The 26,292-nt window shown below is 59.0% G+C and overlaps 1 protein-coding gene across 2 annotated transcripts in view; it reads right to left on the reverse strand.

Annotated features, from left to right (window-relative positions):
* CHD6 (chromodomain helicase DNA binding protein 6) overlaps positions 1–26,292 on the reverse strand; it is a 92,149-nt gene that overhangs the window by 47,345 nt on the left and 18,512 nt on the right. The window lies entirely within an intron of this gene.

Genomic DNA, 26,292 nt, shown 5'->3' on the forward strand with positions numbered 1-26,292 from the left:
ACCTGGACCTCCCCTGGCCAAGCTTGAGGCTGTGTCCTCTTGTCCTATCACTAGTTGCCTGGGAGAAGAGGCCGACTCCCACTCCACTACAACCTCCCTTCAGGTAGTTGTAGACTGCAATAAGGTCACCTCTGAGCCTCTTCTTCTCCAGGCTAAACACCCCCAGCTCCCTCAGCCGTTCCTCGGAGGTCAGACTCTCCAGACCCTTCACCAGCTTGGTCGCCCTCCTCTGCACTCGCTCCAACACCTCAACACCTTTCTTGAAGTGCAGGGCCCAGAACTGGAAAGCAGCAGGTCCCCAGGTCCGCTCGGGGCAGAAGAGGGGTTAGACTGGCACCTTTCCCAGGAGCTGCAGGGCATCGGGGCTCCCTCCAGCCCAGGAGAGCAGAGCTGCTCGTCCTGCCCCAGCTCCTCCTGCTCTTCCTGCGAACCTCCCAGCACTGAACACGAAGGGAATTCAGGTGCCTCCCCGCACGCTCCGCCGCGGCAGGCCCGACCAGAAGACGGCACGAAAGGCCCGGCTCTGCTCGAGCAGCAGCAGGAGGGTCTGCGATAAGGAGCCCAGGCTCGTGAGCGGCGACCCCGGCTCCTCGAGAGCAGCCCAGGCCGGCGGGGCTGGCAGGGGACAGCCCGAGGATGGGAGCTGCGGGTGACGACTCGTAATGGAGACCAGGAACACCCCTTGCAGCAGCTGCCAGAGGGGAAGAGAGCACGGGGTGCACGAACGGCCGGGCAGAGCGTAGCTGTGAGCAGCAAGGACAGGGAAAGGCACACGTCGGGCTGCGCTTCAGCTGCTCTGCCGGGCAGTTCCCGTCCCCAGCGCCCCGGCACAGGCAGCGCCTGGCCCTGCCGGCACACTCAGGGTCCACCAGAGAGCGGCTGCAGCCACGGCCAGCACCAGTCCCTCGTGGTACTGCTGGGAGCCCGCGGGGCGCCCAGGTTGGTCGCTGCCCACTGCCCTGGCAGCCCGGGCAGGCGGAGCTGCTCCTCCAGCCCCGCAGCGGGAGAGCAAACCCCACAGCCTTCGCAGGAGATGGCAAACCTCCCACCCCCAACCACGGGTAGCGCACGCCTCGGCCATGCCCAGAGGGAAGCTGCAGCCACCCCGGCCTGGGGCCGGCAGACCGGCACCAAGCCCAGCAGCGTGACCGGGGCTGGAAAGCCGGTCCCAAAGAGAGGTGTTTGGTGGCTGTGCCATGAGGCAAGGCACAGGGCTGAACCCTGCCAGGCCCGTGCCACCAGCCTGGAGGTGGCACCTCCTCGGAGGGAAGCTGTGGGACGGCTGGTGAGTCGCCTGCGGGGATGGCAGCAGTGCTCGCCCCGGCACCCACAGCTGCCCCGCGCCAGGGGTGCTGGTTCCCTCACCAGTCAGTTCCCTGGGGCTGAGGTGCCAGTACCTCCAGCAGCAATGCCCTGTCCCATGGACCCCCAGCGCCATCTGGCTCCTCAGATAGCCCAGAGCTGCGGGAGGGAGTGGAAATATTTACATCGTATGGGCTAAGGACTGGAGCCCGTTCAGGGCACTCTGTACGCTCAGATTTGTGACTTGGATTAGATGGAAGCACTAAAGGAAACAGGCTGCAAAGGGAAAAGACCCCCGACACCCCTGCAGCCACCCGTGGGGGGGGTGCCGGCACGTCTGCATCAGCCGGGCAGGCTGCACTGGCCCCTCTGCACGCCCGTGGCCACCTCCCGCGCTCTGCCCTGGCCCCTCTGCACGTACGTGGCCACCTCCCACGTTCTGCCCAGGCCCCTCTGCACGCCCATGGCCACCTCCCGCGCTCTGCCCTGGCCCCTCTGCACGCCCGTGGCCACCTCCCACATTCTGCCCAGGCCCCTCTGCACGCCCGTGGCCACCTCTCGCGCTCTGCCCAGGCCCCTGCAGCCGGTCTGCTCCATGGCCTGGGACGGGAGAGAGCAGCCAGCCCGTCACACGGACAAGCCACCAAACCGTACCCAGGTAATTAAGGGGAACTTATTCTCGGCCGGGTGCAAATCAGCACTATAGATCCTGCCTCTGAGCCCGTGGGCTGCGCAGCAGGATCAGTCCCAGCCTTTGCATCCCTCAGATCTCGCAAGCTGGGGATCAGCTGCACCAATTCAGTGGATTAGCTACAAAGCTCCCAGACCCCCAAGAGCCTGGATCTCCTCTTGCTTCCGCGCTGAACAGCAGCCAAGAGCAGAGACCAGACGGAAAGCAAACCCTCAGCACCCTTGCACAGCAGGAGGGTGAACTGCTCCTTCCCAGCCACGGCTTGAAGACCTGAGTCTCGCTGCCCGCTTCCAGGCAGCCCACCCAACCAGCAACAGGTCTGGGGACTGCAGCCCTGGTGCCGACCAAGAGCGGGCGATGTCCCTTGCCCTGCCCGAGAGGGGCTCCCTGGCTCACCCACAGGACAGGACCAGGAGAGCGGTGCTGAGTGCCTGGAGCAGCTCCGTCCCCGACAGCCTGTGCCTGGGGGAGCTGAGCCACAGTGGCCAGGCATGGGGACGCGGGTCCCTCTCGTTAGGTGCACCAGCAATTCCCAGTAAACCAGCGTGGAGCAGGGAGTGCCAAAACTAGCTCATGATTTCCACCGCCACACACCAGCCGGGTCCAAAGCCCCCCTACCCCACCTGCTGCCTGCACCTACAGCTCCAGCTCAGGCTGCAGAGCCCCAGCAGGCCCCGCTTGTCATCGGAGGCATGAGACGGGCGGATAAAGCTGTCAGGAGAGCAGGCCTCAAACCGTGCCCTGCTTTGTGGGGTCTGCCTTGTGCTTGTGTTGTGCTGCTCGAGGAACTCGGAAAGGGCATTGCGGTGATTGCTGGTGAAGGTGCCCCAGCCTGCCCCAAGCCCTGCTGCAACACAAAGCCGAATGCTTTATGGAAACAAAAACGAGCTGTCACAGAATCACAGAATCACTCAGGTTGGAAGAGACCTCAGGGATCATCGAGTCCAACCGTTGCCCTGACACCAACATGTCAACTAGACCAGGGCACTAAGTGCCATGGCCAGGCTTTTCTTAAACACATCCAGAGATGGTGACTCCACCACCTCCCTGGGCAGCCCCTTCCAATGGCTAATGACCCTTGCTGAGAAGAAATGCTTCCTAATGGCCAACCTCAACCTCCCCTGGCCAAGCTTGAGGCTGTGTCCTCTTGTCCTATCGCTGGTTGCCTGGGAGAAGAGGCCGACTCCCACTTCACTACAACCTCCCTTCAGGTAGTTGTAGACTGCAATAAGGTCACCTCTGGGCCTCCTCTTCTCCAGGCTAAACACCCCCAGCTCCCTCAGCCCTTCCTTGGAGGTCAGACCCTCCAGACCCTTCACCAGCTTGGTCGCCCTCCTCTGGACTCGCTCCAACACCTCAACATCTTTCTTGAAGTGCGGGGCCCAGAACTGGACACAGGATTCAAGGTGCGGCCTCACCAGTGCAGAGTACAGAGGTTTGTGAAAACGCAAGCAATCCTTCTGCTCCTCCTGCAGCACCTCTGGGCTGCCAACAGCCCCTCCAGCCTCTAGGCAAGCCCATCGCGGTGGGAGCATAGACCTGTCCCCCCCAGCACATGTCCCAGGCAGCGCTGTGGGTCCCCAGACCCAGCAGTGCCAGCGCTTTGCCGTGGGATGCCCTGTGGGCACCAGCCGTCCCAGTCTGCTGGGCCCGGGAAGCCCTGCACTGGCTGGTACCAGTCAGCCCTGCTCGCCTCCAGCTGGAGCGGCCAGAGCTGCTGGCGCAGGTCCTGCCAGGAAAGGGCCACCAAACACCAGCCGGTGGGACCCAGCAGCTCACGGCCAGGGCTTGCACAGGCAGCAGCACGGAGGGGCAGGGAAACCAGGCTCCTCCACACCGACTACGGGCAAGGTACTGCCAGCCCCAAAAACCCTTCTGCACCCAAGGCCGCTTGGTTTGTCTTGAAGGGAAAAGGCTCCATGTCATGCTCCTACAAGTCCACGGCAAGCTCCTGCCACCCACACAGGACTGTGCAGCCAGAGCTCGGCACATTGCTGCGAGCCAGGGAACGGGCTCTTCCCACTTCCCGTCCATGAGGTTCAGTTTATCCTGGCTTCTCGTCAACAGGAAAAGCCTGAGAAAGCAGTGCCAGCGTTATCTGTGCTCCTGCGTGGCTTCAAAGCACACTCACAGCTCGCCCGCAGCAGCCTGGCTAGTCCTGCGCAGGAGGCAGGAGCCCACTGTCCCCGAGCAGCCGGTGCCGGAGCAGCAGCTGCTGCCCCTGTGCTGCAGGGACCCACCACCTCGGCCTCCCAGCGGTGGGGGCTGAAGGGCCCGTGTCCCACCGCTGGGGACACAGCCCCGCAGGCAGCTCTGCTGCAGCAGCCACCTCCAGGCTGAGTGGCCCGAGACACGTCTCCACGAGCCATCAGGCTGCCCCACGGCTTTGCCCAGCTACTGGCCACCGTGTCTGCAGCAACAGCCAGCAGCGACACACTGCCACACTCGGGCTCTCTTCACCGGGGAGAAACACATCCAGCCTCCGGAGCCGAAACCTGGCAAATCGTAGCCCTAGGATGCTTGCTGGAGCTCCAGGGCAGGACTGCACCCAGACCGGGGGGCTAACAGCGACACGAACCATGGGCGCCAAAGCACCCGGTGGCACCCAGCACCACCGACTGATCAGGTACAGGAAAAACCCACCGATTTTGTTTAAATTGTGCTGCCTCCTCAGTGGCCTCTAGTTCTCAAGGTGTGAGGGTATGAAGCAGGATTTCCTTGTCACCCACTCGGTCCCATTCACTGTTCTCCAGCACATCCTTCCCCTGCAGAGCCCTCTTGGCCTAGCTAAGGTACAGCTGACAACTCACCCCCTCCTCGCAGGCGGGCTACGCCAGCTCTCAGACCACCTCCCTTACCCTTCTCTGCAGCTCTTCCAACCCCACCAGCTACGGGGCGGCAGCAGGAAAGCACCCAGCATCAGGGAGGCACCACCCAGCATCAGGAGGGTTTCTGCTCCGTTCCTTTGCCCTTTTCCAACCCACTGAACGCGCCTCTGGGACAACCCGCAGGCAGAGGCCAAACTCTATGCCAGCACTTCCCAGTCTCCTCCAGGAGCAGGGACAGCCCCAGTGACACACGCGCGTGGCTGGTGACCCCACATCCATTACTTAGCACATCTTCAGACTCTTCTCCAACTCCTCAGACACTGTTTCCATTCCAGCACCTCAGACTACTGCAGGAGTCAGCTGGTGCCTTCTCCCCTGCTCTGCACCATGGAAGCAGAGACATTTTCCCTGTACTTTGCTTCCTATTCTTTAACCAGTCCCTAATTCACCGAAAGCCCTCTTATCAGGGCGAGGCTTAACCTCCCTGAATGCATTCAGTGGGAAACTCCCTCAGCAGTTGTCTGGGAGCCCACGAGCACTGCACCAGCCAGACCAATCCCACCCCGCAATCTGGCTGTCTTTAAAATCCCCACCAGATTGCAAGGACTAACTCTGCTCTACACAGAATCACAGAATCAACCAGGTTGGAAGAGACCTCAGGGATCATCAAGTCCAACCATTGCCCTGACACCACCATGGCAACTAGACCAGGGCACTAAGTGCCATGTCCAGGCTTTTCTTAAACCCCTCCAGAGATGGTGACTCCACCACCTCCCTGGGCAGCCCCTTCCAATGGCTAATGACCCTTGCTGAGAAGAAATTCTTCCTAATGTCCAACCTGACCCTCCCCTGGTGAAGCTTGAGGCTGTGTCCTCTTGTCCTACTGCTGGTTGCCTGGGAGAAGAGGCCGACTCCCACTTCACTACAACCTACAAAAGCCACGCTGACTATTCACCAGCGTAGTATTTTCATAAAGTGTTTATTATAGTTCCTAACGATTTACTCAATACCCAAGTAAATCTATTGGCCTTTAATTCCACATTTGCTACACCTCCCCTCCCATGGATGTGGCCCTGATGGGTGATGGCCCCAACACGATTTATCAGCGATTCCCAACATCTCATCAGGCTCCTTCACAATTCTGGAGTAAATACCATAAAGCCTGGTGGCTTGTGTCGCTTTGCTCTAAAATGGCTTTATCAAACCCTTTAATTTACTGGCAACTCTCCAATGCATCTGGCATCGGGGATGGCTCGGGGTTGGGAGCCCTCCTGACCCATGTTCTGCCAACGCCCCGTTTCCACGACCACTCACTTGACACCTCAATCGCTTATTTACCCTGTGACTCCTCTGAAAGGCTTTTTAGTCCTGAGATACTTGGAAAAAAAATATTATTAGACTCCGTGTCTTTAGTAAGTGGTTCCTAAAACTCTTTTTAGTCCTGCCTTGTTCCAGGTTTACTTTTAAATTACCGGAATATGTGTCCTTTGTCTTACTACAACTTCTTTTAACTAAAGAAAAACATCATTTTACATTGAACAGCCTCTTCTACATGTCGTCTTACCTGCCCATCTAACCGTACGGGTTTGATGTTTCTGGGGTATTTTGGAGGAGGGGGGAAGTAAAGACGACGACATCCAGGTTGTGGCAGGTGATGCCCATCTCTGCGCTGCCAGTACCACCCCAGCAGCCTCCCTACGCCGCGTACGCTTCTCACCCTTAGAGCTGTGCCTTTGCACTGTCTCTCAGCTGGCATTTTTTTGGTGACGACTGTAAGGATTTTACATTTTCGGAATACACTTTTATGTAACATTTGTACTTTTTTGTTATTCCCAGAGGAATCTTCTATAAATTACATTTTATACAGGAAAGCAAGTCCCTCAGCAGCAGCTGGAGCACAAAGTCTTGTCCCACGTGTCTAACTACTGCAAAGAGAAGGTCAGGGGAACAGAAACGTTTAAAACCTCCCCAGAGAGCCGTGAAGGCTGACAGCGAGCACTTACAACCGCAGGACCCCATTAGAGGGCAAAGCCAAGGTTAGGGTGGGCCTTCATGGTGTGTTTCCTTTAACTTAAAATTGTTTAATTTCGTTTATAGTCCCAATTTGACTCGACTTCCCAGCTTTTATTCAGAACTTAGGGGAAAACACCATCAGGAGATGGGAAGCAAAGCGGCTCCTGCCCTGGTCCTCGAAGGGCTCCCAGACTGCTGAACCTGTGCGAGGCACCGGCTGCCTCGGCCCACGGGGGTCCCACAGCACCTCGACCCCCTCCAAGCCCTCCAGCAAAGAGCGGAGCTGGGGTCCCAGGGACCCACGGAACCGTTTAAAAACTGCCCTTGGCACATGTGCGGGGAGAGCAGAGCAGTGAGGTTCAGCAGCACCTTCCCCACGACTGCCCAGGCCCGCACGAGCCCAGGGCCAGTGCAACTGCCTGCGTCTGAGCCGGGTCTGAAACCCTCACCCTGCCCGTGCCAGGCCCCTGCACGGGTACAGCGGGGAAGAGGAACGAGGGGGAACTGCAACAGCAAAGGGAAGGTGGGGAGGGGAAGAGGAGGGAACCGGGGACAGGGAAAGGGCAGGTAGGACAGGGGCCAGGATGACACTAGGGCATTATGGGGTAAGAGTCGTACGGAGCGAGTGAGAATGGAGACAGCGGGCAGCTCTGGGTGAAGACAAGAGAAAACCGGGCCCAAGCACCTCGGAGAGGTACAGCAGAAGGGGTCAGGCTTGGCTGGCTGGGGCAGAAGATCCTGCCCCTTGTGCCCAGCCAGGAGGGAACCATCCTGCCCCCAGAGCCCGCTCCCTCCACAGCCTGTGAGCCCACATCACCCTCTCTGCCTCCGGGCTCCTGCGCTCCCACCCCATGGCTGCGCAGCCCAGCACCACCTTCTGCCCCATCAAGGTGGCACCAGTTACACAGCTGACGCACCTGCCATGCGATACCCACAGAGAGGCAGAGAGGCTCCCCTGGACCCCGTGGCAGGTGGCAGGAGTCCCAGGCCAGCACTGCTGGGAGGCGTGATGGGGATGAAGCAGACTTTGCATCGGCACTGCTGGGTGCCGGAGCCTCCTCGCCAGCCAACATCTCTCCTGATCCGTGCCCAAACCCTGCAGGACCACACGAATTTGGGGGTGGGAAGGGGAAAGGAGCAGCAGCCTGATGCCCACCCCGCTGCCCTGCCCTGCACCCTGCAGACATGCCCCCCAAGAGGACAGCTTTCCCAGCAGGACAAAGCTCTGCCACAGCCTCAGGGTCTGAACGGCAGCTCCATCCCATGAGGAGGCCACGGCTGGGCCCTTCTCATGGCCAACGCCAACCACAAAGCCAGCTCCCTTGGCTACCAGGCTCAGACAACGTCCACACAACGCACTCAGAATCACAGAATCACCGAATCAATGAGGTTGGAAGAGCCCTTTGGGATCATCGAGTCCACCCATTGAAAACACCACCATGTCAAGTAGACCATGGCACTAAGTGCCATGTCCAGTCTTTTCTTAAACACATCCAGAGATGGTGGCTCGGCCATCCAGCCAGTTTTTAACCCATCAAAGAGTTCACCCTGCTCATGCCAGGCAGCGTGACCAGAGCCAGCAGCAGTGGCCGTGCCACATGCCACCTTGCACGCAAGTGCCAGCACCGCCCAACTTCTGCTCACTGCAGGCTGGGCCAGGCCCTCCTGCACCCCAGGAGAAGCAGGACGCCTCCAGAGAAGCCCTGCATTTGGGTCTAGGGCATGGCTCAAACCCCACAGAGATCTGTCCTACATGTGCAGTGCCCACAGGGACCCTGCCTGCGGAGGTCACCAAAGGTCTCCATGCTCTTTAGACAGAGGCTGATGTCTGGGGGCTGCCCAGCACCTTCCCCCACGGCCCTGAGCGAAGCCACCAGCCATGCTGCCGCCACGCCAGCAGCCCAACGGGCACCACCACACCTCGAGACGGTCACGCCGGCAGCCACCGGCCCAGTCTATCTGCACGGCTGGCTGCAGAGCCCCGTGGTGGGAGCAGAAAAGGCAGCTCCTTCCCTACGCGGGGTTTTAGCAGGGTGCTGAGCACCCTCTCCGGCAGCTGCCATCCCCACCGGTGGTGCGCACAGCCTGGGCTGGTGTGTTCCAGTCACTGGGTGCTCACACCCCTCGTCTCCAGCTCTTAATGCAATGCAGCAGAAGCTAAAAATACCCCGGTGCCACCCTCCGTCATGTCTGCGAGCAGGCTCTGCAGTCACCACGGGATGTGCGTGATGGAGGTGGGGCCCTGGCTCCGGTCCCAGCACACTCCACCAGACGCAGCCCTCAACAACGACAGCCGGGAGGCTCCGTCCCGTGGCCGAGGCAGCCCTGGCAGCGGGCACGCGTGTGCCCCCTGCCCCGGCGCAGGGACGGTGGAGGCAGAGGGCAACGCTGCTGCCCTGGGCTGCCCGCCCCGCTCAGTCCTCTCTGCAGGGTGGGAAGGAGGAGGGCCGGTGCAGCGGCACGCTGCCGTGCGTGGCAGCAGGGCGAGGAGCCCTGTGACCACGCAGGAGGAGCAGGCCCAGCGCTGCTGGCTGTGGGCAGAGGAGCAGGGCACCCCGCAGCTCACCGCTCCCCTGCCCTCCAGCCTCCCCAGAGCGGGTGCTCCCACGCTGCCTGGCAGAGCAAAGCTCCTCCATGCACCGAGTGTCATCGCACCTGACAGTCTCATCACAACAAAAGAAGCCCAAGATGGGGCCAGGAGCCCAGGGACAGAGCGTGGGACAGAGCCACAAGTGCCCTCGGGCTGTGGGGCTGCCATTCCCCTGCCCTGGCTCCCGCTGTGTCAGGGCTCTGCTCCAGCCCCGGGAGCTCTAGGAACAGCCCTCGGCAGCGCTCGCAGCAGGGGAGACACCAAAGCTCACGTTTCACTTAAACAGATCCACAAAATTCAAGAAAAAAATCATTTTATGCAGTGAGTGCTTGAAGCAAAGGCAAGTAGACACCCCTGGGGGCCTGCACGCCCTGACGCGTCCCTGCAGCCCAGTCTGATCCCCGCTGTCCCCCCATGCCGCCGGCCGCACACCGCTGGGGATCGGCCATCCCCAACGCCTCCAAGCCCAGGCTGAGAAGTCCCAAGAGCCCTCCAGGAGCAGGCAGGAGCAAAGGGGTCACAGGGCTTCCCCTGCCCTCCCTCTCCCAGAGTCAAGCAACGCTGCTCTGCTCTCACAGTCTGGGTGGGACAGGAGCGTCTCCATGGCTGTAAACATGGAGACTTACAGGCACTGTGGGATAACCGCATTTATGTTAGTTCAATGTTCCTCAGGTTATTCAACAAGTCAAAGCTTGGCAGAAAGAGGCAGGAGCAGAAGACCCTTCAGTGCCCAGGGAGGAGCAGGACAGGCGGAAGAGGCAGCCCAGGGAACGACGGTGCTGCTGAAGCCCTCAAAGAAAATCCATCGCTTGTCATTGCTCCCTGGGGTAGCAAGGCACCCCCGTCACCACCATGTCCCACCTCCGTCAGCAGCCAAGGCACCCTGGCATGAAGCCTCGTAAGTCACGAGGGAAGTGACAGGTTTCACGACTTAGTCACAGCTTGGTGACAAACCCACCAGATTTTCATGCATTACTAAGAAAGAAGAGTCGTGCAAACACAGACCCTGCCTGCGCTAGCAACAGCCCCTCATCTGGTGCACCAGCTGGCAGTGCCCCGCACGCCAAGCCATCCTAGTCCGTGCAGGGAGGGTGGTACAGCAGCGGGGGCATCAAGGGGGCACAGAGAGGGGCTCCTCCCAGGACGGCGTGCTACGAGACCCCAGCTCTCCAGCCCAGGCTTCATAATCCACTGGCGGTGGACAGGCGGAGGACAAAGCACTTGCTCAGGGCAGCCACGGACTTGGGAAAGCAGAGAGCACATCCATAACCCATTCCCAAAGGAAGCTGACAGCTCTCCTGCCAGCCCCCACGAATATGAAGGGTGCCAGCATTTTGCCAGCCTTTGTACCCATGGGCCTGAACCTACACCTACATGACAACCAAGACGGGGCTTCTGCAGGTGAGAGGCTGGCAGAGAGACACGTACAGAACGCATGGCCCTTGAGAGTCCTGGGAACCACAACAGCATCTCATCTTCTCCAGAGAGACTGCTCTATGGACTTTGGAAGGCAACAGCCCTCCTTGGTGCCATGAGGAGTCTGTTTACAAGGTGTGGGAGCTCCTGGGCTCAGGTGTCCAGGGGGATGTGGAATGGCAACTCTTGCTAGTTTTGCCCCCAACGCTACTCAGCAGCACTGCAGAGCATGGCAAGAGCCACCCACATCGGGGAGCAGCCACCACCATCCATCAGGAACCCAGAGTACCCCCAGGAGCCCTGCTGGGCCAGGCTTTCTTCCAAACACTGACCTCCCAGCAGCATTTCTGACTGCTGGCCAGACCCTTCTGGGGACACCCCAGTAGAGCTGGGGACCCCAGGAACGCTGCAGCCCACTTCATGACATGCTGCAAGGATCGTCCTACGCTGCTGCTGGTTCAGAGAGCTCAGGAGATGAGCAGCTCGACCTCTACCCCTCCTTGCTCACACTGGCGTGTCTTTATCTCCCTCCCAGACTTCATCTGCAGGGGCAGTTTCACAAAACACTTTGGCAGCTGAGCCCTCTAAAATCTCCACACGCTGGGGGAGGACGGTTTTGCCGTGCTTAAAACCCACATCATTTCAGCGATCCCATTTCCAGAGCAGCCAAACCTGCTGTATTAGGCCAATGGAGTGGTGGGAATTTCTTACCTGGGCTTTGCTACCAGAGGAGAGAGACCCCTCACCCATGCCCCAACTCGCCCTGCTCTCCTCCAGGCCTTCCCCCTGCCCCGGCAGGAGCGACCCAGCAGTGCTGGGACACAAGACCTGCCGCACTCCCCTCCTCCTCACCTTGAGGCTGGCTCTGCTTCTTCACAGCATCTTTAGGACACACCGATAAACTCCCTACTTCCTACCGTGTCGGTGCTCTGCACACACACCCTCCTGCATCCGCAGCGTTTGGCTCGCTGCAAGCTCACAGCAGCACACTCGCCGTCTCCAAACCCTCCCCTCCCTTCCTCCTCCCCATTAACCTGCCATGGCAGCGCGATCTGCAGCTGCCCTGAGCAGCACAAAGATGCTGCTTCAGAGCTGGCTAGAAATGGCACCAGCTCGTGCTCTCCAACAGATTTATCCCTTAGCTCAGTGTTCAATTTAATGGCTTCCCATTAAACACGGCACAGGCACAAATCAGCTCAGGGCGGACCGGTTTGGTTTATACCTCCAGCCATATTTCACCCCGGCAGGCAGAGCGCGTCTCCACGCGTGTAACAGGTCCCTTCCCCTTGTCAGAGCACCGATGGTCAGGCTCTTCCTCTGCGCACGCTTACTACAAACACCACTGGCTCATCAGTCTGCTCCGGGAGCAGCAGGTAGCTACGATCCGATGCGGCAGTTCGGAAATGGCAGCTTGGTGGGATGGGATTATTTCTGAGCAAAGACAGATTACCTGGCCCAGCTCTCACAGCCCCGCAGACCGATCTCCCCCAGCCTCCCCGCTGGTGTGAGTCCTGGAGCTCCACGTTATTAGCAAGAATCACAGCAAACACGCGCTCTTGTAGTACACATGTGACGGGACTCAAACAAGAACCAGCACTAGGGACTTTGAGGGAAAAGACGGGTTGCTCCTCCACAGGGAACAGAACGAAATCAAGAGCATTTCCATCACTGAAGATAAACCCCACCTTGTTCACCTGCCCACATCAGACTCACCCGCGCCAGGCTGCAGCTTAGATCTGATTTCGACGTGCTGAGCTGCAGCCCTGTCTGGAAACGCACGGCCCCCCGGCCCCCTTCCCACCACACAGCAACTGCAGCAGCTCACACACAGCACATGGTCCCCAGGCCTGGCCAGCTGAGTTCAGAGAAGGAGAGAGGGTCACAAACCTGCTTGGCTTTTTTCTGTATTTTCATTATCATCAAATCTGGGATGAATGTTATTTCTGCAAGACACAACACAAAAAAAAATTCACAATAAAGAGACTGGTGAACCTGCAGCACTCCATCCTTCCACGTCACCCCTCCGAGAGGCCGAGCCAACCCCGGTGCTGCTCAGAGCAACAAAGCTGCAGGAGTGAAACGCTCTCAGGGACAAGCCTGGGGACATCTGCTCTGCTGAGCCACACCAAGGAGCCCCACCACACATCTCCCCACAGCTCAGTGCTGCCTGAACCCCTCTGGGCAAGACCAAGCTCGCAGTCACAGTCCCAGCATGAAGTGGTGCACCCGGGGCTAGCGGAGACGCGCTCCACCTCCCCAGAGCCCCAGACCCACCCCAGGCACCCCTGAGAGACACATCGGGTGCTGCCAACCCTGCAGCAGCAGAGGCGAGCAGCAAACAAGCCAGCCTCTGCCAAGCCGCGATGACAGCAGCACGAGACGCGGAGAGGACGCAGGAGCTTGAGGCGGGCTGCGCGCCCCACTGCCAAAGAAGAGCTGCCAGGGGGACGAGGACGAGGACGGGGCAAGCAAGGAGGGGGAAGAGCCATGCTGGCAGACACCATGTCCCCAGCGAGGCACAGCAGCCCCGCCGCGCAGGAGGATGCTGTGTGAGCAGCACCCACCTCGCAGCCCACAGGACAGGGGGCTGCAGGCAGAGGGGTGTCCCAAGCACCCCCCACACCAGGCCTGGCCAGAGGGGCTGCAGTTGCTCTTAGCAGCACCTTAGTGCCAAGGGCAGAACTGCCTGCACGACCAGGTCACAGAATCACAGAATCACAGAATGTCAGGGATTGGAAGGGACCTCAAAAGATCATCTAGTCCAATCCCCCTGCCAGAGCAGGATTGCCTAGACCATATCACACAGGAACGCGTCCAGGCGGGTTTTGAATGTCTCCAGAGAAGGAGACTCCACACCCTCTCTGGGCAGCCTGTGCCAGTGTTCGGTCACCCTCACCGTAAAGAAGTTTTTCCTCATATTTATGCGGAACCTCCTGTGTTCCAGCTTGCACCCATTGCCCCTTGTCCTGTCAAGGGATGTCACTGAGAAGAGCCTGGCTCCATCCTCATGACACTTGCCCTTTACATATTTATAAACATTAATGAGGTCACCCCTCAGTCTCCTCTTCTCTAAGCTAAAGAGACCCAGCTCCCTCAGCCTCTCCTCATCAGGGAGATGTTCCACTCCCTTAATCATCTTCGTGGCTCTGCGCTGGACTCTCTCTAGCAGTTCCCTGTCCTTCTGTCCCCCACCGGAGGAGGGGACCGACGAGGGATCTGTGGCGATGCAGCACCCCGACAGCGCTCTGGGGCAAAGACTGTTCCCCCAGGCTCCGTGCACCGTGGCTCAGCACCCTGCACACAGTGGCCATGGTCCGGCTCACCCAGCGGCACCTTTCAGCTGGTCCCTCCCAACGGCCACGCTCCCTGCGGGCACTGCCTGGGCAGCTGTGCCCGAACCCAGAGACACGACAGCCAGCACAGCCTCCCTGGGCTGCCACGCGCCCTCGGGACAGGGCTGGCTGGCGAGCAGGCACAGCCTGCTGACCCACATGCGGGGTGAGCATCGGGAACAGCACCGATCCCGGGTGACGGGGCATTGCTGCAGCTCCCCAGGACGAACACGCTCACCAGCTGTGACAGTCCAGGGGACACGGAGAGGCTACAGCCCCGTGCCCTCGCAGCAGCCCCAGCCATGGTACACCCGACAGAGCTGTCGGGGCTTGCCCAGAGCCCCCCGCTCCAGGCAGTCGATGCTTTTTGGGGAGCCGACCCTCGGCAGTTGTCTGCTCCCACAGTGCCAGCAACGCGCGCCAAAGAGCCCAGAAGTACTTGACAAATGTTTCAGACGCAAATCCCACAAGCACCTGCCTCTGTTTCCCTCCCATACCATGCAAACCCCACTCCACGAACCACGGCGATGCGAGACCCCCCCTTGCCGCGGCAGCAGTCAGACTCACTTGGCACAAGGACGCAGCTCACACCGCCAACAGTCTGCCAGCGAGGGCCAGCGACCCCCCGGCACCCCCCATCATGTCTCCCCTCCCCGGCAGGACCCTGCTAGGCCCAGACCTTACCGAAACCCAGAGCCACTTCTCCCCTCCCTTCCCAAAGGGGAGAGCCCAACAGGTCCTACAGGTGGGCAGCGCTCAAGAGGGGACCAGCTGTGCATGCTGATACTGCTTGGGGCTCACACCCACCACCCCAAGGAGAAGAGGCAACGGCTTCTAACTCTGATCCCGGTTACACGGCACGGGCCAGGCCAGCACGTCCCATGTATAAGTCAAGCTTGGTGGCAGCAAGGTGAGGCACCCAGTGCCACCCGCTGAGGGACAGGATGACACAGAACTTTTCTCACGACAGCCTGCCAGCCCCTCCTGTGCTCCTCCAAATGTGCCCCAGGAGGATGCAAAGGACCAGGGGCAAAGCCAGGCTGGAAGACGCGTGCGGCTGCAGCAGCGGTGCTCTGCGGGAAGGACCAGGTGGAAACTTCAGACCGAGCGGCCGCTGCGGCTCAGAACAATCCTGCCGGGCTCCGGCAGACAGCAGCCCGGTCCCGAGGGTTTGCTGCAGGCCAGAAGTGTGGGAGATCTGGGTTCGGTTCAGCTTCCACAGCCTGTTACTTCATGGGCACCGAACACTGGGGCTAGGGCAGGATTTGGGGCATGTGCCACGGGGCCGGCGGGACGATGCCTGCAGGCAGGGCTCCGAGCGAGCCGCACACGGGAACGAGCTCCAGAGCAGCCGTGCCCTGCTTCACAAGCCTCGTCTCTCACAGCAGGAACCCAGACACAGGCTCTTCACCGGGACCGTGAGCAGGCAGCTGGTGTGTGCCACAGGTCCAGTGCTCCCGGGAGAGGCTGTACAGAGCAGGGACGCTCCTGGGCTCCCCAGCAGAAAGGAGAGCCGGGATTCTGTGGCCAAAGCAGCCCCTGCAGCCTGCCCTGCTCCTTCCCGGGGCACCCCTGGACCGGGCTGGGCAGGGGTAGGCTGCCTGTCCTCATAGCCGTTTTTCCCAGTCAGCACACAAGGACTCACCCGCACACACACAGCTCACAAACAACTTGTACCAGGTTAAAGTCAGTACCAGGGAAGGACTTTGGCTGCAGACCGCCCTGGCTCTAGGGGCTGGCAAAAGGCAGGGCAGAAGCCCAGGCGCTGGGCTGGCCAAGCCGTGGCTGGCAGCGCTGGCCTGCAGCAGCGGAGAAGAGCTCTTGGCCAGCCCTCTGGCACGCTCTGAATGAGCACCGGGACGAGAGGGGACAGGGCACGGGTTCAAGGAAGGACACAGGAGAGCAGAGCACGGGAGGAGGTTTCTCTGTGACCGAAGCAGAGCGGTCACTTCTTGGCACACACCTTTGTTTCCACTCAGATTCACACCCATGGGTGAACTGTGGGAGAGCCCAGCCGAGCCCAGGAGGTGTCCCCCACAGCACCCGCGCTGTCACCGGCACGAGGCAGCTCTCGGGCCACATCCCCCCTGCTCCAGGCAGCGAGGGTTGCCCACAGCCACAAACAGAGCCGCTCTGGCCCTTGGCAGGGCAAGTGCCCAGGAGTCCTCACTGCAGGCCACAGCCCAGGACAGACTGTGCCCTGAAAGTGCTCACACAGGCCACAGCCAGCAAGGGACAGGCAGGAACGGAGCGGGCACACCCTCCCCTCACCCAGCTCCCTCCCAGAGAGCCAGGAGGATACATCTACAGGTCTTCCTTCTGTCTGTCCCCACACACAGCAGTTTGAACGTGCCAAGCTCTACACGGGCTTCACCCGCTCTGTTCACACCCCCCGCTGGCAGAGCCCAGCTGCTTGGCACAGAAGGAGTGCCAGGGCCGGGCCAGCCCCGAGGCAGGGCAGTCCCATGCTCAGCAGCGGTCCCAAAACACCAGCAGACTTGTCTTCTCTATGCACTGTCCTCTTGTTCCAGCTGGCAACAGGCACACAACAGTATCATCTCCACCGTATGCCCCTGTACTTCCATAGCACTGACGCCAGTGTGTGCACCTGTCTTGATAAAACGAGGCTGGGATACCAGTTAGACCCAGAGGAGACAGTTTAACAGAGGTACCTACTCTGACCATGCGCCAGGTCATCCGAGTGCACGGAGAGGCCCAGCAAAGTCACTGCAGGTGCCAGGACAGAGCCCTTGGTCTCCTGCCCGCACACAGAGCTCCCTGCAGCAAGGACGGCAGCACCCCAGGACCCGGCAGGGCCCTGCTGCAGCTCCCAGGGTGACGTGCCACCCCGCTTTGTGGAAGGCTGCGTAACTCTGTGCTGGCCAGGGACCAGTGTCACTGCGGCCACTTGTGAATCTAGACACCAGGAACCCGGGGCATTTAACACACCGTATTGCTCATAATCCTGCGGAGCAAGCATGTCCTGCCATCACCTCTTAGGGGACAAGCTGGAGAGGAGAAAAGGGACACGTTCACGTCTGCACGGTGCTGTGATCTGCTTTTGCCTCCTGCACCTCAGAGCCAGGAACTTGTCCAGCGTCCTCAAGGGAAACTTGCTGCCTGCCAGGGAGCACCACCGCACTGGCACGCAGATATATACATGGAGAACCCCATTTAACCAGCCATTTCCATGCTAATTAAGTATTTGCAGATTAAAGAGAAACTGTAATCTCAAATGAGACAGCCCAATTTTCTAAATGAGCTTATGGTTTTCATATGGAGATCAACATGTTCTCACTAGCACACCATGCAAGCACTCCAGGCTGCCAGACTCAGCTTATTGCCACTGTCACAAGTGGGGAGTTTTTATTCTCCATGCTCAAGTTTTTATGTCTTTTTAACCCAAGAGAATTGATGCACGTCCCACACTGCGCTCCACAACACCCCCAGCCCCAGCCGCTCACCAGCGCTTTCGGCTGCCACAGCCAAAGGTCAAGTCCCCTCATGAAGTTGTGGTGTTCCCTCCTCTGAAACCCCCGGCGCCGGGCACTGCACGCAAGCGGCGAGCAGCCCGACACGGCACACGGCGCTGGCAGGCTGACACGCACTCGGGACCTGTCTTGGTGCATTTCCAGAGACAGGCAGAGCAGTGCAGAGAGCTGCGCTTTGTCCCCCTACACCAGCAGACCAACTCGCCGTGGCACGGCCTCTACGAAGCATCTGCTGCCAGCAGTGACGTTTTCAGTTACACAATTTGAGGCACATCAGGTTACTATCCTCCTCCCTTGGATTTATTTTTATTGTTCTGAAAGCACAAGACATCCCTCCACCAGACCGAGTCCACATCATGCCAGTATTCCCTGTCGCTCCTGCCCGGGCTCCTCCAGGACTTGCAGCAGCTGCGCACAAGCCAAAAACCTTATCAGAAATTCCACATCTGAGCCAGCACCAACCCCAGACCAAGCAGTGCCCATGTACTCTTCCCCTTCTACCAGCCATCCCACAGGAGTGGCCAAGCTCTGCTCTGCAGCCCGAGGATTGATTTTCCCAGTTCTGAGGCTGAGGCTCACTAACGTGTGGCTCACGTGCTCCCAGAACTCTGTGGACACACACAGCACTCCCACCACACAGCCCCACCACCAGCCCTGCAAGCACAAACACATCCAAGCGCTCTCTGAAAGCAACCCCATCGCGGGGAGCGATCATCTCTCTCGTCGGTACACGCAGCTCCATCAGTGCGTGTCCCTGCAGAGTGGTCCGCCTCTGGTTTCCCTCAGAAATGGGAGAAGATCTTCTCAAGATGATCTTCAGGTGGAGGAGAAAATGGGGCATTGAAAATGAGCTGAGAGCAAAGGTAAGGAGAAGCCGCGGTGGCCCAGACTAGTCAACCTGTAAAAAGACAGATCTCCAGGGCTAGAGAAGAACTTTTAACACGCATTTCAGAATCATGTAGCCAAGTTTGGAGGAGGAGGTCAATGTATGAAGGAAAAGGCATAAAGCTCTACAGCGGTAATAGGGATAACCCCAAAGGCATGTGTGAGCTAGTCCGCCTCAGCCTGGATTAGCCACAGCACTTGCAGGGCATCCGAGCTGGAGCCTAGGAAGCGCAGAGCCTTGGCCGTGGTGTGCCGCCCAGTCCCCACGCAGCACGTTAACTCATTCACAACGGCAGAGGCAAAGGAAACCAACATTTTGAGCCCACGGCGCTGGGGAGAGGCTGTGTGCTGGGACCACCTTTCAGTGCTACCACGGGCAGCCTGAGCAGCCCCAGGGACTGCCCAGGACAAAGCCATCACAGACGGTCGCCGCTGAGGATGCTTTTCAAGATCTTACCTGATGGATAGACAGACTGCCGTTGCCAGGTCCTGTTGCAGAAGGAGAGGAGGGTCCTGGCACAAAAGACAAAGCACCTTTCCAAACCTGCCACCATACAACATGTCTCCACATCAGAGCATCCAGCTTCTTCCTCGCTCAACACCATCTGCTGAAAACCTAGCTCCGAGCAAACGAAACGCGCACTTGAGCGCTCACCCCCAAGTGCAGTCCGTGACTGACGCAGGAGCTGGGCAACACAAGCAGGGCACCGAGGACCCCGTTTGTACACGCAGCTGCTACACCACCATTAGACCAGGAAACACGCACCCCTGCACCCGGCCTCCAGAGAGCCGCCGAGGGAAACGAGAAGCGCCTGGATGAAGCAGAGCCAGATGTTCTGGAGCAGCAGGTACACCCCTCTGTACACGGTGGAGCAGGTACCGAGTGTCCAGCACCCAAGGAGTAGCTAGATTCACCCCTGAGCACAGCAGAAAAGGTACTAACACAAACCCCAAGCGCAGGATCCTGGCAAGCAGGACTGACGGCTGGTAGGACCAGCTTGCTCTAGAGAGCAGCCACACCAGCTCCTCAGGGTCCCACTCTGCCCAGCTGCCTGCAGGACCTTCCTGTGACTGTTCTGGGCTCCCCACAGGTCCCTCCCAGCACCCCATGGTAAGGGGGCACTTCTGCAAACACAACGGCAAGCTGAGGGTGTTCAGGGCACCCTCTGCGCAGTCTCCCACATGGCAGGCAAGGATTTTACAGCTACACAGGCAACGCATCCTTCCTGGCTCGTAAAAAGCTCTGAAAGCATGGAAACGAAGCGGTAGGTGCTCAGACAATACCTTGACAGGATCAAACCACCTCGGAGAGGCAATCCGCACAGGCTGCAGTTCTCCCTCCACCTTCCTCCAGTATTTTAAACCACCAGGTTCCCTTGAAATTCGCTGCCCGGCTGCCGCTCCAGCCTGGGTGCACGTTCCCTCTCCCCAGCCATCTTCCAACAGCCAAGCTACGGCACCGTTCGACATCACAGCTCCTGTCGGGGCTGTCCCTATGTCACGCAGCACGGCCCTGCTCCTCTGTGCTTTGAGCCCCCTCTCGCAGGTCTCCCCCGAGCTCCCGGGAGGGCCGGCGCTGGAAGGGGAAGCTTGGCTTTCTGCACCTCAAGCCGGAGAGGACTGATGCTGAAAATAACACAGCACTCGCCCTTTCTGCACTCAACCCCCAGGAAAATCCGAGACAAAACTCTGCTTGGGGTGATGAGCAATTTCACAGCACATCCAATGCCTGCAAGAGCTGGCATGGCTGAGAGCAAGCGGGGCAAATCCAGGAGGCTGGGGAAGGCCTGGAGAAGTCTGTGCCAGACAGTCGGCACTGAAGAGCTCCTCTCCAGACCCGCTTGTCCAGCACAGGGGACTCTGGGACGCTGCCCAGCTTGCCACTGCACCTCGCTTCAGCACACATCACCCAGAGGTCCCCAGCCAGCCCCCAGCAGCCAGCCCCACCGAGAACAGCTTCCGATGGTGATGAGCCATCCCCCAGCGAGAAAGCAACCCCGGCTCTTTCACTAAGCCTCTGGAAGCACATCCCCGGCCACGCCGCTTGCCCAGAGCAGGGGCCAGCCCAGGAGAACATTTCACAGCCCCTCTGCGAGTTTGACCCACCTGGAGGAGTTACTGCGGGGTCAGGCTGACCTGGTGGACTTTGTTCTCAGGCCCATATCCACTCAAAGCGCTGAACATGTCCAAAGTATCACTGTTACCATCCAGTCTGAGAAGTCCTTGGGCCAACAGCAGGGCTGGGTGACAAGTGTGCCTCAGTGTCCCCGCAGGCACCCACTGGTGGTGTCTCCCGCCCAGCAGTTTTGATGTCATATGAGGCCCGTAGAGAAGCCCTGCAACACTGCTGTGACTGCAAGGCTGTAAGAAATGTTGCTGGAAGCAGAAAATCTAGAAGACAAACTGCCACAGGACACCAAAGAATTCCTAGTATGTGGTTTGCAAAAATAGTTACAATGCTAGCTTGCCTGCGACTGGTAAACAGCGTTAAAACAAGCAGCTCGTCCAGGTCCCTCTTTACCCACCGAACCGATCTCAGATAACCTCAGACGTATCCCATCGCACTCTCAAAGTCACGACTCAAAGAAGTCACAGAATCACAGAATCAATCAGGTTGGAAGAGCCCTCTGGGATCATCGAGTCCAACCGTTACCCTGACACCACCCTGTCAACTAGACCAGGGCACTAAGTGCCATGTCCAGCCTTTTCTTAAACACATCCAGAGATGGTGACTCCACCACCTCCCTGGGCAGCCCCTTCCAATGGCTAATGACCCTTGCTGAGAAGAAATGCTTCCTAATGGCCAACCTCAACCTCCCCTGGCGAACCTTGAGGCTGTGTCCTCTTGTCGTATCGCTAGTTGCCCGGGAGAAGAGGCCGACTCCCACTCCACTACAACCTCCCTTCAGGTAGTTGTAGACTGCAATAAGGTCACCTCGGAGCCTCCTCTTCTCCAGGCTAAACACCCCCAGCTCCCTCAGCCGTTCCTCATAGGTCAGACCCTCCAGACCCTTCATCAGCTTGGTCGCCCTCCTCTGGACTCGCTCCAACACCTCAACATCTTTCTTGAAGTGCGGGGCCCAGAACTGGACACAGGATTCAAGGTGCGGCCTCACCAGTGCCGAGTACAGAGGGACGATCACTTCCCCAGACCGGCTGGCTACACTATTCCTGATAAGAGGCCAGGATGCCATTGGCCTTCTTGGCCACCTGGGCACACTGCTGGCTCATGTTTAGCTGGATGTCGATCAGCACCCCCGGGTCTCAAGTCACCCAGTTTAATGGGATAAGCATACTTTTTGCCAGGTTTTGAAACTTTAAAAGACAACAAAATCTCAAACGATGTTCTCTAATATTAATTTCATTTCCATAATGCACAGCTACTGGTCCGTAACCACAGCGAGCAGCGTTGTGCTGCTGCTTCGGTCTCTCCGGGAGGACGCTTGCTGCAACACACACCTCCTCGCCTTGGGGCTGAGCAACCGGGAGGGACATCCTGATGCAGCGGCCAGCGGTGCATGGAGCTCCCAGACACGTACTAAACATCTCCGTAACCTTCCTTCCAAAACTGATGGTGTTTAATATTACCCCAGAAGAATAAATAAGTTCTAATACTCATCACCTTGCGTGCCAGCGACGACGAGCTCTGCGTGAAGTTCACTCGTACATCCCGTTCAGTTTGGGAACTGAGGTCTTCAGGCAGCCCGGATGAGCCCGCGCATGTGGGAACGCGCACCGCAGGAGCGGGCCCTGCTGCAGGGAGCCCGGCCCCGAGGGGTGCCTGGCCCCGAGGGGTGCCCACAGGGCACGGCTGGGGCAGGCGGCTCACCGGGCGACGGCTCCCAGCGCGGGCTGCCCTGCGCTCCTTCCCCAACCCAGCCGGGGCTCCGGGGGTGCGCAGCCCCCGACCCAGGACCCTGCCCGGGCCAGCTGTTAGCTCCGAGAATAGCTCAGATCAGCTGCAGAGGATCAAATAATTGCCCCGGGGATGGGAAGCACCAACTATTTTCAGCTTTCTGGGAGCATTGCTGGGCTAGGGGAGAGCAGGCGCGGGGAGGCCGAGTGCGAGCTGCCAGCCCGGCCCGAGGAAGAGCCTGCAGCTTGTTACGCTCCTTCATGGTCTTGTTTTTCCCAGGAAAAGGAAAGGGTTTCAAAGAGGGTTTAAACCTCAGACTTGCTTTTTTTGAAACAATTTTCCAGACACGGAGGCTGCAGTTTCACACCAGGAAAATACAAAATACGCAGATTTTCCACCCGAGGCACAATGCTGACACCTCCCACCCGCACTCCCAGGGCAGCGAAGAGCGGCTGCTCCCAGGGCCACTGCCGGCCAGCCCCGGTGCGAGGCCACGCGGCACTGCCCGCCAGCCCCGGTGGGCACGGCCAGCCCCGGTGAGAGGCCACGCAGCACTGCCAACCAGCCCTGGTGCGAGGCCACGTGGCACAACCGGCCAGCCCCGGTGCGAGGGCCACGCGCCACTGCCAACCAACCACGCGCCGAGGGGCAGCCTGGGTCGGAGCCGGCCTCAGCGCTCAGAGCCCTCGTCACAGGCACTCAGCAACCTGCTCTTGGCTCCTTTTCCACGACATCTTCGCAGGTCACCTTTAAAAGCCACACGAGAGCCCTAAAACTACTTTACAGGCTGCAAAATTAGTCATGTCCATGAAGACGTTCGTGACGGCAGCGTGCGATGCCGGCTCCGGAGCACTCCTGCCTCCCTGCCCGGGCAGCCACTGCCCACCCCACAGACCAGCACCTCGGCCCCTCTCCAGGAGCCCGGGGTGCTCACGGGCCTTGGCTGCATTTCACCCACCCCACCTCACACCTCAAGAGGATATTAAAGGACACCGATGGAAGCACTCAAAAGCCTGGCGATGCTCCAACGAAGGTCGCACAAGCACCGTTAATTGAACTGCTGCAGGCGGCTGTTCCACGGGAAAAGCCGTGCCCACCAACGCTGCAAGCGAGCAGCAACACCAGAATCCAGACCCAAAGCTCGGATCCCAGACTGGGAAGGAGCAGCCCGTCCTCGCTGCCGTCCGCATCCCCCCGCAGCCCCGCAGGCTGCCGTGCCGTCCCCTGCGAGCGAATGAGCAGGAAGGGGCAAAGAGGGAAGCGAGTTAACGTTGCACAATCCCTGTCCGCCCGCTCAACTTTGAAATAGCAGCTTTCCGACTTTAAAAAAATAAAAAATTTCCAGAAATTTGCCCATAAAATTTGCAGGGAATGGAAAGGAACCCCAGGTAACCCCAGCTTTGCTCTGCATTACCGACAGGCCTGGGGAACGGGAGCTCCGCGCCGGCCAGCCAGGGGAGCGGGGCTGTAAAAGCACTGCCAGAGCGAAGTGGGAGCTGCCAAAAGACCTGGCCTGCGAGAAGGCTCCTCTGGCAGCCCTCGCCTGGGGGTCGCACGTAAAACTACGGGTACTGTTGAGAGAACGACAGAAGCCGCAGTTCGAGAGGGGCTGGAAAGGGCTCGCTGGAAGAAAGCCAGGGCTGCTAAAAGACGTGGTCTTGCAGAAACCTCCCCCAAGGATGACCTTGCCCAATGTTCAGCCGTAAGATTCGGGTTGGGAGAATGCCGAGACCAATGAAGTCCAGAGCTGCAGCTGGAGCTGGGCTGGACGGGGGCTGCAAACGTACGTGGCAGCTGCCAAGAGACCTGGGCTGGGAGAAAGCACGGGGCCAGGTGATCGGTAGGAGATTTCTCTACGGCTTCCCAGGAAAAGAGGGGTTATGGCTAAGAAAAAGAAAACACAGAGGGGCGGCGGCAGCGGGGCGAGGGAGGGCTTGCCCGGGCAAAGCGGGGGCTGCAAGAGACCTCACCTGCAAGAAAGCCTTCGCTGGGGAAACAGCTGGGGGGCTTGGCTAAGGCTCGGCTGGAAAACCAGGGTTAGGGCTCAGAGCAAGCCTAGAGCTCACGTGGGGCTGGGAAGGGACTGCCAAAGGAAGAGGGGCCGCCAAGAGGTCTGGGCTGAGAAACGGCTCAGAGGCCGTCCCTACAGCTCAGCTGGAAACCAGCTCCTGGGTCGGGGTCTGGGCTGGAGGAAAGGCTACAGCCAGCGCTGGGGAGGGGCTGGGAAGGGGCTGCCAGGAGCCCTGGGTGGGAGAGGCCCTTCGCCGGGACATGGCTGGGGAGCCCTTCCTTATGGCCCAGTAGGCAAGTGAGGGCTGGGGCTGAGGAGCAAAAAGCCTGGGGCTACTGCTGGAGCAAAGCTGGGAAGGGGCTGTCAAAAGCAAGCGAGGGCTGACAAGAGCCCTGGGCTGAGAGGCGGCTTTGGTGTGAGCCGTGGGTTAGGGGGCTGCCCGACAGCTCTGCACAAAAATAAGAGTTTGGGTTGGGTGAAAGAGCGAGCTTACAGCTGAGCCTGGGCCGGGGCTCCACCAGCCAAGCAGGGGCTACCAAGAGAACTGGGCTGGCTTAAAGTTTTCACCTGGGCAATGGCCTTTTCTACTGCTCTGCAGGAAAATGAGAGCTAGAGCCAGGGTTAGGGCTGAGGGAGAGACAGCCCAGAGCTGCAGGTGGACTGAGGCTGGGAAGGGGCAGTCAAAGTCAAGTGGGGGCTGCCAAGAGACCCGGCCTGGGAGAACTCTCATCTGGGTTTCCACATCTAAGGCTCAGATGGAAAGTGAGAACTAGGGTTAAGCCTAGGGTTTCACTTGGAACAGGGCTAGAAATGGGCTGCCCAAGATTATTTTAGGTTGCCAACAGACCTTGGCTGGGAATCACCTTTTGTACAGCAGGTCTTGTCAAAAGGTTCAGCTATAAAATTAGGGTTAGGGTAACACTGATGGAAAGAGAAAGCCTAGAGATGCAATTGGGCTGCCAAAGCAAAGTGGGGGCCTGCAAAGAGGCTGGGGCTTATGGAAAATGGCTCAGCAGCATTCCCTACAGCTTCCCCCGAGAAGGGAGAGCTAGGGCTGGGAGAAAGCCTGGAGCTGCAGAGAGCGGGGCTGGAGAGGGGCTGCCACAAGGAAGCGGTCAGGAGACCTGCGCTAGGAGAAGCCTCTGGTCTGCAACACGTCAGGGCCACGTCTGCCCGGTCCCAAGAAAATGAAGGCTTAGGGACAGGACTGGAGGACGAGAGCTGCTGCTGGAGCGGGGCTGGAAGGCATCTGCCAAGACACTGGGGGTGGGAGAAATTTTTACCCGTGCAATACTTGAGGGTCCTCATCTAAGGCTCAGCAGGAGAATGAGGACTAGGTTTGAGAGAAAGATGACTTCTCCATTTAAGGTAACACAAAGACAGCCGCAGCAAGAGGCTTCTGCCCTCCTTCATTCAGGTGCAAAGGGAATAGAGCACAGTGACAAACAGCATTTTTTAAAATCAAATGTTTGTTTTCAAATGTTTGTTTTCAGAGGCTGGTGCTTTGCTGAGGCTGGCTGAATTTTTACAGGTAAAAGATCAAATTTTGCCTTTTTCTGTAACCTCTTCCTCAAAACCTCTTGTTGAAACCTTACAAAAAAAAGCCAGCCCGAGGCACTGCAAAGATTTGCACTGCAAAACAGCGAGAGCTAGACAAGGATTGCTCTGACTGCGCAGAGGAGCTTCATCACAGAGAGCACCAACACCACCTAAGATTGAATTACACTAAAACGTATCTTGCGGGAACGAGCTGTAATTAGACCGGCCCACAATTCTGATGGTCTCCACAGCTAACGAGCTGAAAACATAGCATGTGTTAACAAGCAGAAGAGGACTGTACCCACAGGTTACGGATTCCAAGAGCAGGCAACAGGACG

The sequence above is a fragment of the Nyctibius grandis genome, chromosome 28, assembly GCF_013368605.1.
Source record: "Nyctibius grandis isolate bNycGra1 chromosome 28, bNycGra1.pri, whole genome shotgun sequence".
NCBI lineage: Eukaryota > Metazoa > Chordata > Aves > Nyctibiiformes > Nyctibiidae > Nyctibius > Nyctibius grandis.